The 13671-nt window shown below is 38.8% G+C and overlaps 3 pseudogenes; 2 read left to right on the top strand and 1 right to left on the bottom strand.

The window, feature by feature from the left end:
• Positions 1-490: 490 nt before the first annotated feature.
• LOC109679242 (N-myc proto-oncogene protein-like) lies at positions 491-2473 on the top strand (annotated as a pseudogene).
• Positions 2474-7877: 5404 nt separating this feature from the next.
• On the bottom strand, positions 7878-8815 carry LOC109679241 (olfactory receptor 7G3-like; annotated as a pseudogene).
• Positions 8816-11039: 2224 nt separating this feature from the next.
• LOC109679240 (U6 snRNA-associated Sm-like protein LSm5 pseudogene) lies at positions 11040-12787 on the top strand (annotated as a pseudogene).
• The last annotated feature ends 884 nt before the right edge of the window (positions 12788-13671 follow it).

The following is a 13671-nucleotide window of genomic DNA, read 5'->3' as shown; positions in this document are numbered from 1 at the left end:
ACAACTGAATACCTTATGAGTGTACACAAAAATTACCAAATTAATCCTCTTTGAGGCTCATCATTGATGGAACCCAAGCAAAGGAAGGATGTTCAGAAAAGTATGTGTAAAACTTTGTAAAGCTAGAAATAATGTTAGTGTTCAAGGCAAATTAAAACATATCGAGTTAACAATATCCCCAAAGCTTCAAAGTGCAGCCAGTGACAGTCATCTGTCTGGACGGGCTTGGTGGATGCAGGGGGCTTCTGGGAACTGGGTTGGAGCCTAGCGAGAGCTAGCCAGGTGCAAGCGCGCACAGACTGCCCCCGCCCCCACAGCCCACCCGGAGACCCCAGCTCAGCATTGCCTCAGGATCCCCGGCAGTCCGGGGGAGTGTTGGAGATTGGCGCGGGCCCCCGCCCTTCGCGCCCCCCACGGGAATGAAGCACCCCCCCATATTAAAAAGAGCGGAGCAGAAAGAAGCGCTCAGTCGCCGGCAGTGCGCGAGCTGATGCTGAGCTGCACCGCGTCCACCATGACTGGAATGATCTGCAAGAACCCAGACCTCGAGTTGACACCCTGCAGCCCTGCTTCTACCCGGACGAAGATGACTTCTACTTCGGCGGCCCCAACTCGACCCCCCTGGGGGAGGACATCAGGAAGAAGTGTGAGCTGCTGCCCACGCCCCCGCTGCCCCCGGCCGCGCCTTCCCAGAGGACAGCCTGGAGCCCTCGAACTGGGCCAACGAGATGCTGCTGTCCAAGGCCGACCTGTGGGGCGACCCGGCCGAGGAGGACGCGTTCGGTGTGGAGGGACTGGGCGGCCTCACCCCCAACCTGGTCATCTGCAGGACTGTATGTGGAGCGGCTTCTCCGCCCGCGAAAAGCTGGAGCGCGCCGTGAGCGAGAAGCTTCAACACCGCCGCGGGTTCCCAGTCACCCGGGTCCCAGGAGCCGGCGTCACCAGCCCTGCGGGCTGCGCGCACGGCGCGACGGCGGGTTCCGGTCGCTCCGGGGCCGCCTTGCCAGCCAAGCTCGCCCTCCCGGCCGCCGAGTGCGTGGACCCCACCGTGGTCTTCCCCTTCCCATTGAACAAGCGCGAGCAGCCGCCTGTGCCTGTCGTTCCTGCCGTAACCCTGCGGCCGGCTCTGCTGTAACCGGTGCCACCGCCCCGGCGCTACCCCGGTGGCTGCCCCTCCACGCGCAGGTGGCCGCCCGGCTAGCGGTGGTGACCACAAGGTCCTCAGCACCTCCGGAGAGGACACACTGAGCGACTCAGATGATGAGGACGAGGAGGAAGACGAAGAAGAGGAAATCGATGTGGTCACCTTGGAGAAGCGTTGTTCCTCCTCCAACAACAAGGCTGTTACCACGTTCACCATCACCTTGCGACCCAGAACGCAGCCCTGTGCCTGGGGCGTGCACAGTCCAGCGTCCCCATCCACCAGCAGCACAACTACGCCACGCCCTCGTCCTATGTGGAGAGCGAGGATGCGCCTCCACAGAAGAATATCAAGAGTGAGGTGTCCCCTCGTCCCCTCAAGAGCGTCATCCCCCTAAATGCTAAGAGCCTGAGCCCCTGAAACTCAGACTCAGAGGACAGCGAGCGTCACCTCAACCACAACATTCTGGAGCGCCAGCCCTGCAATGACCTGCGGTCCAGCTTCCTCATGCTCAGGGACCAAGTGCTGGAGCTGGTGAAGAACGAGAAGGCCGCCAAGGTGGTCATCTTGAAAAAGGCCACCCAGTACGTGCATGAGCTGCAGGCCGAGGAGCAGCAGCTTCTGCTGTAAAAGGAAAAACTGCAGGCCAGACAACAGCAGTCGTTAAAAAGGATCGAACACGTTTGGACTTGTTAAACGTTTCCCAAATGGACAGTCACTGCCACTTTGCACATTTTGATTTTTTTTTGAAACATTGTGTTGACATTAAGAATGTTGGTTTACTTTTCCAATCTGTCCCCTGTGGAGTTTGGATCTGGGTAGGGGGTTCTGCCAGGAGCTTGGAGAGAGCCTCATGATGGGTGGCTTCTCCACTTCATCTCCTGTGACAGCTGTGGAAGTTTGTGACAGTTGAGAGCCTCTGGGGCTGTGGAAGTCACCTTGTTCGTGTTGGGAGTTTCCAAACAACTGGAGAGTCATTCCTTTTTCCAAAGGTGCCTAAGTTCTAGCGGATGCCAGCCACTTAAGGGGCTTTGCCATTTGATGCCCCTGGGAACATTTCTGTAAATACCATTGACACACCCGACTTTTGCATTCATTACATCCTGGGTAATGAATGGAAGAGGTGGCTCTTGTGGCCAGTATTAGACTGGACATTCACACCTAAGTACTGTAATGATACCTCAATGTTTGAGGAGCATGTCTGTATACAGATATATTGTTAATCTCTGTTATGTACTGTACTAATTCCTACACTGTCTGTATACTTTAGTATGATGTTGATACATAACTAAATTTGATACTTATATTTTGGTATGAAAATGAGTTGTGAAAGTTTTGAGTAGATATTACTTTATCACTTTTTGAACTAAGAAACTTTTGTAAAGAAATTTACTATATATATGCCTTTTTCCTAGCCTGTTTTCTTCCTGTTAATGTATTTGTTCATGTTTGGTGCATAGAACTGGGTAAATGCAAAGTTCTGTGTTTAATTTCTTCAAAATGTATATATTTAGTGCTGCATCTTATAGCACTTTGAAATACTTCATGTTTATGAAAATAAACAGCAATTAAGTGATGGAGAAAAAACAAATTAAAACATATCTGTTCATTATGTTACTTACTATTGAGAAAAATGTAGTGGTGTAAGAATCTAGCATTCTGGACCATGAGGAATCCAATCTCCTTAACTTGCTTTAGAAAGAAACTAGAAACTGAATGCCACCAGATATAAATATCAAATCATACTGGATCAAAAGCTTAAATGTACAACTCAGAGCTATGAAACTTCCAGAAGAAAACATGGAAGAAATGTTTTGGGCATTGTCCTGGGCAATGCCATTTGCTACAAGCAAAATCAACAGAGGCTACATAACAAGGACATTAGTGGGCTCATATTGACAATTCAGTATTTCTTACCCAGGAATATCACAGGTGAACCCGAATCATAGTCTGATATTCTGACTTCAAATATTTGTGAATTTCCCCTGAATAAAAAAATGTCCCCAGGCTTCTTACCCTGCTCCATCTTTAGTCTCAGTCTCCCTTCCCTTTATAGCAAAACTCCTCACAGTGATCTATGCATTCACACTCACATTTCTCTGCATGACACAGTTTTCTCAGGCTAATATAATCATGATTTTTGTCTGGTTCACACTTGACCTCACCAGTCACCATTCATGTCTCAAGTCTTGAATACAGTTAACTGGCTGTTGCTATTCAGTGTTATAGAAAATGTCATAAATTCATTCGCTGAGCCGTAAGTTAGCTTCTTTATTTGTTTAATTGTGGGTTTTCTGAAACTTTCAGGAGTTTTAAGTACAAAGTCATGGGTTTAGGCAGTGGTGAACTCTCAACTTCTTCCATATTCCTCAGTTGAAGTAACTTTATATAGAAGTAAACTAGAAACTAAATATCACCACTTATAAATATCAAGTAAAATGGGTTGAAGCCTTATATGTAAGACCCAACATAAGGAAATCTGTGCAAGGAAACAGCTGAAATCTTTTAGGCATTGTCCTGGGCAATGCCTTTTGGATATGACCCTAAACACAGAGGGTATAAAGGCAGAAATTGATAAAACAGACTGCATGAAGCAAAATGTTTCTAGATGGGAAAGAAAACAACAGAAACAAGAGACAAATTACAGGATGAAAGAAAATAGTTTCAAAGTCTACCTCTGCTCAGGGTTACACATCCAGAATATATAAAGAACATATAACTGAAGATTTAAAACCCAAATAACCCACTAAACATGGCCAATACAGAGGCTCATGCCTGTAATCCTAACTACTTGGGATGCTGATTGGGAGGACTGAAATTCAAGGCCTATGTGACCAAAAAATTTGCAAGACCCATGTCAACCAATAGCTGGGAATGGTTGCTTGAACCTGTCATCCCTGTGATGATGGTAAGCATAAAAAAGGATATATACACAGTGAGAGAGCATGTTTGCAATTGTATGTTAATCTGAGGGATATAGAGGGAAGCAGTAGAGGAAAAGGAAAAGGGAACAATAGTTATATAGAATGAATAATATGTAAATACATTACACCTGTGTATGAAGATAGTGTAACAAAATGCAGCAAAAGCTGTTGAGTAATAGGGGAACAGGGCAATTGAGAAAGTAACCAAGAGAGGTAATCTGATTAAAGCCCAATATATGCATGTGTGAAATACCATGGCAAAATCCCCTTAAATAATCAATACACACTTAAAAATGAAGACAAGAAGCTAAAACAGGTCCTATCTGGGATGTTTGTACCAGTGAGCAGGGGATGGTAAATGGAGAGAGTGAAGGAGGGTGACTATGGACAATGTAATTTGTATATGTGTATGAAAATAAAACAATGAATCTTGTTGTAATTGTTCAAAGAAAAGGGAAGGGGGATGAGTGAGAATAATGGAGGAGGTGAATCTACTTAAGATACAATATGTGCACTTATGTAAATGTCAAAATGAAACCAGTTGTGACAACTAATATATGCTAATAAAATGTAAAAAAAAAATAGAATGTTCCCAGTCTAGGCTAGCCTCTGCAAAAAGTGAGTCCATCTCTCAAAACTAGAAAAAAAATGGCTGTAACTGTGGCATTAGTGGTAGAATGCTACCTAGCAAGTGCAAAAGCCCTGGGTTCTCACCCCAGTGCCACCCAAAATGGGTGAATAGAAAGTTTTAAATAGACATTTTTCAAAAGAAGACATAAAAATAGACAAAAGATCCATGAAATAATTACCACTATCACTGAGTAGGGATTGCAAATCCAAACTTATGTATGAAAATATACGTGTATGAAAATAGAGCAATGAAACCTGTTGAAATTTTTCTAAGAAGGGGGAATGGGATATGAAGGAGATTGGTGGAGGGAGTTAATCTAATCAAGATACATTGTAAGCACATATGTAAATGTCACAATGAAACTCCCTATACCACTAATATGTAGTAACAAATAGATTAAAAAAAGAATTAAAAATTTTAACCAGGGATCCTTAGTCTTGCCCAAAATTTTGGCATTCCAAATTGACAAATACATTAGAGATATTTATATCCTAATATTTATATCCCTCCTTACAGTTAGAATTTTTGTGAGAAATCTGCTCTTATTCAGGTAGGATTCCCTTTCTCCTCCCCCTCTCCATTTCTCCTCTTCTTCTTCTTCTTTACTCTCTCTCTCTCTCTCTCCCTTCCTCTCTCTCTCTCCCTCTCTCTTTTTCTCTCTCTCACTCTCTTTACTTTTGGTGCAATTTTTTATATGGAAGCTAGAGCCTTGCATATTCTTTGGAAGTGTTCTACTAATGAGTTACATACCCAGCCCTTGGTTTTTTTGAAACAGTGTCTTGCTATGTTCAGGCTGATCTGAAGTTCACTATGTAGCACACAGTCCTTTATCTCGAGTTCCTCTTGCCTCCACCTTCCAAGTACTAGGATTACAAGTATGTACCATAAATTTCAGTTTACATTTTGCACAAAATTTTATAATACAGTTTCTTTGATGAATACTGAGTTCAAAAACTATAGATGGGGCAGTTAATCTTTATTTCACATTTTATCAATTACTCTTTCAATTCTATCACAATACTTTCAGTGCACAGTTTCCATCACTTTAAGGAACTGTTACTTAAAACTGTGTTTTCTCATACTTTATTAAGATGTTGATTCAATCACAGGATCAAAGAAGTCCTATAATCTGCAGATTTGTCCATACAGTCATTAGCTTTGGTTAGATTCCAACATAACTTAATAGGTGGAGAAGAAACAAAATTCAATTGCACATAATCAATTCTGGGAAGTATGTTTGGATGAAAAATGGAACATGGACCATTAATATCCTAAATCAGAACCTGTGAATGTAAGTTTAAAAAGCAAAATGTGCTGAGCATAGTGGAATTTGTGTAGATCCAGACTTGGGTGGTCTGAGGAAGGAGGATGGTGAGTTTGAAGCCAGCATAGACTACACAGCAAGACCTTGTCTTAAAAAATGAAATTCAATTAAAAATAAAGCAAAAGCTTGGGTCATGGCTCAAGTGGTAGGGCCCTTACCTAGTAAGTGCAAGGCCCACATTTCATACCCCAGTACAAACCACAGAACTGTAAAAATTATAAATAAATCAACAAAAAATGCCAGAAAAAACCTTCTCCGTTGTGATTAATGAATAAAGGTGGGAGGATTTTCCCAGATAGTGTAGACCCTGGATGAAATTACAACTGTCTTTGTAAGAAGGAGGCAGAGAAAGATTGGTCTAGATAAAAGAAGCAACGATGGTAACAGAAGTAGTATTGAAACAATGCACTTTGAAGAAAGGAAAAACCAAGGAATGCATGTGACCAGTAGAAGCAAGACAACTCATTCTGTCTTGAGTGGTAAGGGGAAAGTTTATAGTTATAAATGTCTACTTTAAAGATCATAAGTCTCTCAAATAAATAAACTAAGGATGCACCTTAATATCCCAGAAGTACAAGAAACTACTAAACTCATTCCAACAGATGAGGAGAAATAATAAAGATCTGGGCTGAGATCAATGAGATCAAGGCCCAAACTACTAGATAAGGAATCAATGAAAGAAAAAGTTGGTTCTTATAAGGTTAACATGAACAACAAACCCTTAGCTAACATGACAATACAGAGGAGTGGAAAAACCCAAATTAATAAAATCAGAGAAGAAAAGGGGACATAAACACAAATACTAATGAAATCCAGAGACTTATTACAGAGTACTTTGGAAACATTTTCCAAGTAAACTGGAAAATGTAGATGAAATAAACAAATTCCTAGATGCATGTAATCAAGCAACATTGAGCAAAGAATGTATTAAATGTCTAAATAGTCTTATTTCACGTTTGTGAAATTGAAGCAGTAATAAATTGCCTCCTTAAAAAATAGTTTAGGACCTGATGGATTCATAGTTGAATTTTACCAAAATTTTAAAGAAGAACTAACTCAAATGCTCAAAATTTTCCAGGAAATAGAAAGGAAAGGAACACTACCAAACTCATTCACTGAAGCCAGAATTATATTCATTCTAAAGTCCAACAAAGATGCAACCAGTAAAGAGTATTATAGACCAATATCTTTAATGAATACAGGCATAAAGATTTTTGCCAAAATCTGGCAAGTAGAATTCATTAATACATGAAAAAGATCATACACCATAAACAAGTTCATTTCATTCCAGGGATGTAAGGATGATTCATCATGCATAAATCCATAAGAAAAAGAAGAAGATAAAATAAAATATATAGTATATTAAGTACAGGAACCATTAATAACCATTTATTATCAACACTGTGGTATATAAAATTTTACATACATATTTTCGTACCAAAGATTTGTACAGTAGATTTGCTTACATAATCACCAGAAACATTTAATAGACTAAAACATATATTACCACAGCTGTCAGTATCATTAATCAACAAAATTTTCAGCATCATTATAATCTTTTTTTAATTCTGTTGCATACATGTTCCATCATTGGCAAAAATATTATTATTCTCTTGCATGATTATATTTGAACTAATGTGACAATTCTGTCTTTAGAATTGAAATAGTAAATAGTAGCATAGTTATGGTATAGCACAGGTAGAATTTTAACATGTCTGAACTGATCTTCCAATTGTCACTTTAAAAATATGATCCTTGGTCTCACATACTCAAGGACTTTGATCAGGCTTTCTGAATCACTCTTTACCTATTTCAGGCTGGCAACATCAGTGGTGTAAGTCCAAAGCAGCTGATGCATCAGTGGAAAGGTGTCACTCTAGAGATGAGGCTCCACACAGCTCTCATCATGTCCTTGTTTCTCAGGCTGTAAATGAAAGGGTTCATCGGGGTGACCATGGTCTACATCACTGAGGCAATGGCACTTTTCCTGGAGGAGTGGGTACCAGTAGAAATCAAGTAAACCCCAAAACCTGTCCCATAGAACAAAGAAACAACTAATAAATGTGACCCATAGTTGGAAAAACTTTATGCTTTCCACCCACTGATGGAATTTTCAGGACAGAGGACACAATTTGAGTGTAAGAGAAAATTATGCTAGAGAAGGTAGCAATCCCCAACTAGATGGTCAACAAATACACCAGGATATTATTAATGAGGATATCAGAACAAGCAAGCCTGAGAATATCAACCAGTTCACAGAGAAAGTGGGGAATTACCAGGTCAGTGCAGAAGGACAGCCACAGTGCCATGAAAGAATGAAGCAGGGCAGCCAGGACACTAATGAAGAGTGATAGAAGAACCAGGAGCACACAGACATTCAGGTTCCTGATGACAAAGTACCTCCTCAGTGGGTGACAGATGGCCACAAACTGGTTGTAGGCCATTACAGTCAGAAGCATATTATCTGTATTTCTAAAAATGGTGTAAATAAATAACTGTGTCAGGCATCCTACATAGGAGATGACTCTGCTGTGAATTTGAATGTCCACAATCATGTTTGGGACTGTGGTGGAGATGAAACAGATGTCAGCCAAGTACAGGTTACAGAGGAAGAAGTACATGGGAGTGTGGAGATCGGAATCAGAGCCGACAGCCAGGATGATGAGCAGGTTCCCAAGCACAGTGACCACATACATGGACAGGAAAAGTCCAAAGATGATGGGATACAGGTCTGGATTCTCTGAGAGTCCCAGGAGAAGGAATATTGTAGTGTCTGAGAGATTTTCTGGACTCATGTTGATCACTCTGACAGAAAAGATTAAGGTTATAAGAAATAACTCTAGGAAAACCTTCTTAATCCTGTCTATGCTGTGAAATCAAAGCAGGTACACTTTCTGTCCTATCCTTCTTTCTCTCCTTTCCTATTCTTGCTTTGCATTTCATTCAGCACTTACTCCCTCAGTCCACTACCCTGTCCCAATTATTTCTGTATTTATATTTTAATTGACACATAATTGTATATATTTATGAGGTAGAATGCTGTACTGTCATACATGGGTACATTGTACAATTATCAAATTAGGGTAATTATCTGCCTGCCACCTGATACATATATCAATACTTTGTTCAAAATTTGCTGTTTGCAAGATAAAAGGCCACATGATAAAATAAAAGAACCTGTCTTGTAGACATTTAAACATCACAATTCATTGTTGTTAGCTATAGTCCCCAAGATTTTATGTCCCACTTGTTCTTTTTCAAATACAGGCACCTACAGAAAATACAATAGAAAGAAACATTATTGCTATTGTGGTTTGTGTCACTATAGCAAATACCTGAGTAATAAACTTATAAGACAAAGTGTTATTTTGGCTAATGTTTCCAGGCCATGATGGGTTGGTGCCATTGTCTTCGTTTTTGGGGGCTCATCATGGGTGGAAGTCATGGCGGAGCAAGACTTCTCCAATTATAGCTGGAGAATGAAAGAGGGGAAGAGGGTAGGATCCCAAAATTCCATTTGAGGGCATGGTTTGAAATGCCGTGGATACCTCCATCAGGACCACCTTTTTAAAGTTTCTGCCATTTCCCAACAGTTTAAGCAGATGACTTTGCCATTTAAATATGGGCCTTTGGGGGCATTCCATATTCAAACTATAGCAATTTTCCTTTCCCTTATGTCTTTAAGGATATAAGTCTATAACAATATTATTATTTCTATACTCTTGCATACAGATTGAGAAAACAGTTTTGGGGCTGAATCCTGCTCATGTTTGTTTTGTAAATAATGATTAAATAGCCACAGCCCATCCATTATGTATTTTTATGCTTGCTTTTATGCTACAAAAGCAGAGTTGAACAGTTGTCTAGAAGTAATATGGATCAAAGACTGAAATATTTACCATGTGACACTTTACAAATATTTTTACAACTTCTGTTGTAGAAATTTTATTAGACTTAAGTTCAATATTTGGCTAGTATAATTAAATATTTTCTTATGGAAATGCATATGTCCTACTTGCTTTGTTTATTAATTATTATCAGGCACACTAATTATTGAGATACAAAATGCCAACACTCTGATTCTTTCCTCATTTGCAGGTTGAAATATGTACCAACATGGAACTTTCCTTAATTAAATAAGTGTTCACCTTATGGTGGACTTCCTATAGAAGGGATGAATCCATCTTGATCACTTATAAGGAATTATAAGGTTGTGGGTGTAGCTCAGTAGTAAAATACTTGCTCAGTATGTGTCAGGTCCTTTATTCAACCTCTAGTTCTGCAAAATAATAGTAATGATAAATTGCCATTATTATATGTCAAGAATTATATTGACATATATTTAATTACTATTGTCTTGTATAATATATTATGTAATATAAATATGTTACAGCATATCATTATTATATACTTATTTAAAATTCATAATAAAAATAATAGTTTGTATTTGATAATCATCCAAAGATGAACAGAACTTTTAAATACATTCGATGTATTGCACTGCAGTTTTTCATCTTCTCAAACTGTCCTTCCTTTACCCATTTCAACCTCCTCAATTCTTCTCCTGCTTTCTGAAAGGAGGCTGGCATTCCCACTTCTCCCTTGGCCTAATGTGACGGATATTTTATGGTCATCTTATGCATTTCCTGTTTAAGATCCAGAACCAGTTTTTCCTTCATTATTAGTAGTAAGTCCTGCCCACAAGTTACCTTCTTTTTCATATTTAACAATTGAGTCCTCCTAAAATTTCCATTTGCCTTTAGACTAACCAATCTTGTAAAAAATGTAAAGGCAATATTAACTGTCATCATATGTTAAGCAATAATGTAGATACTTAAAATGTTAGGTACTTCAATCCTTTCATAATACCTGAAGGAAAGGCATCACTCTCACTCATTTATCAGTGAGGACACTGGACACTGGGTGATTTAGCAACCTGCATAAAGATACTGAAAATGGGGACAGAGCCATGACTTGGCATCAGAATGCCTGACCTTAGTTCTAGTACATTGAGCCATTATGAGGTACTGTCTTCACCAACCCAGAACTCAGCTTCCTATGACATTTCTTAGGTTCCATCTTTTCCTTTGACATACTTTAATGACTTCCTAGTGAACAATATCCCAAGCACATTCACTGGGTCATGGTAGTGTAGATGACCCACATCAGATGACAGCATAGTTGGTGATGGGATTAGACAGGGTATAGCTTCAGGATCTGTGGTTAAGATCAAATGAAGTCTTGTATTAATCTTTAATGGGTGAGATTTTTGTTCAAATATGGTTGTCTTTAATGAATACAGGCCCAATGGTTCTACTCCACCAGAGAAAGACAGAGAGAGAGAGAGAGAGAGAGAGAGAGAGAGAGAAAGACAGAGAGAGAAAGATGGGAAAGTATGTTGCTGTGAATTTCCCTTCATTTTTGAAGGCTAAAATTCCCTTCTCTGCAGCTAAATGAAGCACTTTTCCCCTAACAGAATTTTGGAAAAAGAGAATTATAAATAAGGGGTCAATAATCAAACCAAATGAAATAACAATCATCTTATGTGTGTTATTTTTAGAGTCATAGAGAAAATATGTCTCAATTAACCTTGATATTTAGGCAATTTAGGCATATTTTCAGATTGACTCTTGTTGGGAGAGAAGGAAAGTTGAATATACCTGGATTGTCCAGGTATATTTCATTCAACTTTCCTTCTCTCCCAACAACAGTCAATCTGAAAATATTGCAATGTTTTTGGCATACTTTTCACAGTATGAACAAATGAAACCTGAGTACAGGGTTGGGGATATAAATCAATGTTAGAGTGCTTGTCTAGCATGCATGAGCCGTGCGTTTCTTCCTTAGGGCCATAAAATTTAAAAATGCCTCAGAACATCTTGTGTAGTATTTTCTTTATGTTTTGATGATATTATAAAACATTCATAGAAAATCTTTACTTTTCCTTACAGATGATTTCTAAAATACACATGCACACTTCTGTTCATCATTCCTCGACCATATGAATAGCAGTTTAAAAAGATAGGGATGACTATTTGATAATAATAAGTACTTATTGGGAGTCATTATGATTAAGTTTCCTGGGTAAACTCATGATCTAGATAGAACTACTTGTTCCTTTTTCTTCTTGTATCACCTTCCCTTTATTACAGTTTGTGAGAACAAATGTAAATCCCATTGAATTCGCTAGCATTTGTCTCTACTTTATTTTTTCTTAATTTATGCCTTCAACTTGTATCACATATAATGCTAGAAAAATAATGTGGAGAGTTTGATGTAGATAAGACCCTGGCTACTATTTTTCTGGTTTAGCTACCTCATTTCTTGATTTAGATGATCATGGAACCTCAGCACTGAGCTCTGGAGAATTCCAGTATGGACCAGCTCAGGACTGGCTCTAAGCCTCTCCTATATCCTATGACTTAGCCACATTCCTGAGAAACAGATCCTGGAACCAGAAAAAGATGCAATGAAGAACTGACATAATTCAGGCCATTTCTGGGGTAGCCATGGAATCTAAAGTTGTTACCTACCCACAGTTCCTTACACTAGAGCTTATGGACAAATATATAGGATTAAGAACTCACATAATGACAAAGAAATTTTGAGTACATTTCAAGGATTTAATTAATGACTTGTTAATGTGGTGATTGGCAATGTCAGAGTTTGAAACCACACCAGAAGAAAAAATGAGTGAATTAGATCAGATTTTGCTAAATGGAGATAATATAATGGTACTGGTTCCTGGAGAATGGCCTGAAGTATGAATGGATGTTTCACTTATGCTAAAATTCTCTTTTGCTTTGTAGTAGCAACAGAGAATTCTGTTTTTCAATTTAGTATTTAAATACTATAAAGAGAAGATTCCTTTTAAATGGAATGTTTCAAAAATCCATTATATGCCCTTTTTGTAAGTAATTTTGATTATCCTGGGAAAAAGAAGACTTTGTTCTTTGAAATCTGAAGAAAACACCTTTTCAGTTTTATAAGTGAAAACTGTAATATAGTAACAATATGAGATCTATCTGCTGTTCTTGGAAGTGTAGCTAAAGAATTTCTGTAACAGGGCATCATGGTTGGGGTGACAACATGGCACCACCACATTTGTGCTATTGAATAGTTCAGTGAGACAATACCCCAACACCTGTTTTTCACAGCTGAGGCCTTGAGCAAGAGTTGACATCACCTGGAACAAGATAAGTGATTATAAATCATGGGCCACTTGAACAAGACATGGATTGTTATTGATCCAATTATGAATTCCCTATTGTGATACAGATCTGTGACATGCAAAGGTGCCTGGTCTTCTCTGAGAAAATTACATGCTATTATACTAAACGTTTTAGCATTCTAAATGAATCTTTAAAATAGTTCTATATGTATAAAATTAAATTAAAAATATTATGAAAAAAGAATTTTACAAAATGGTAGCAATAGCAGTGTGAAGATTTTATAAATAAAATACCCTTTAAAATAATTATCTGTTTGTCTTGATATAATGCAATATTTGAAGCATCCTGAAATGTACAAAAAAGTGGCAATGAAGTGCTTAAACACGAGTCAACATCATCAAATCAAATACTGTAATATACTTGAGTCCTGTTTTACAAATTAATATAATTGTTCAAATCATCATTTTTGCAGTTTATTC

Source organism: Castor canadensis, chromosome 14 (assembly GCF_047511655.1).
Source record: "Castor canadensis chromosome 14, mCasCan1.hap1v2, whole genome shotgun sequence".
Classification (NCBI taxonomy): Eukaryota; Metazoa; Chordata; class Mammalia; order Rodentia; family Castoridae; genus Castor; species Castor canadensis.
This window is presented reverse-complemented; position numbering and strand designations above follow the sequence as displayed.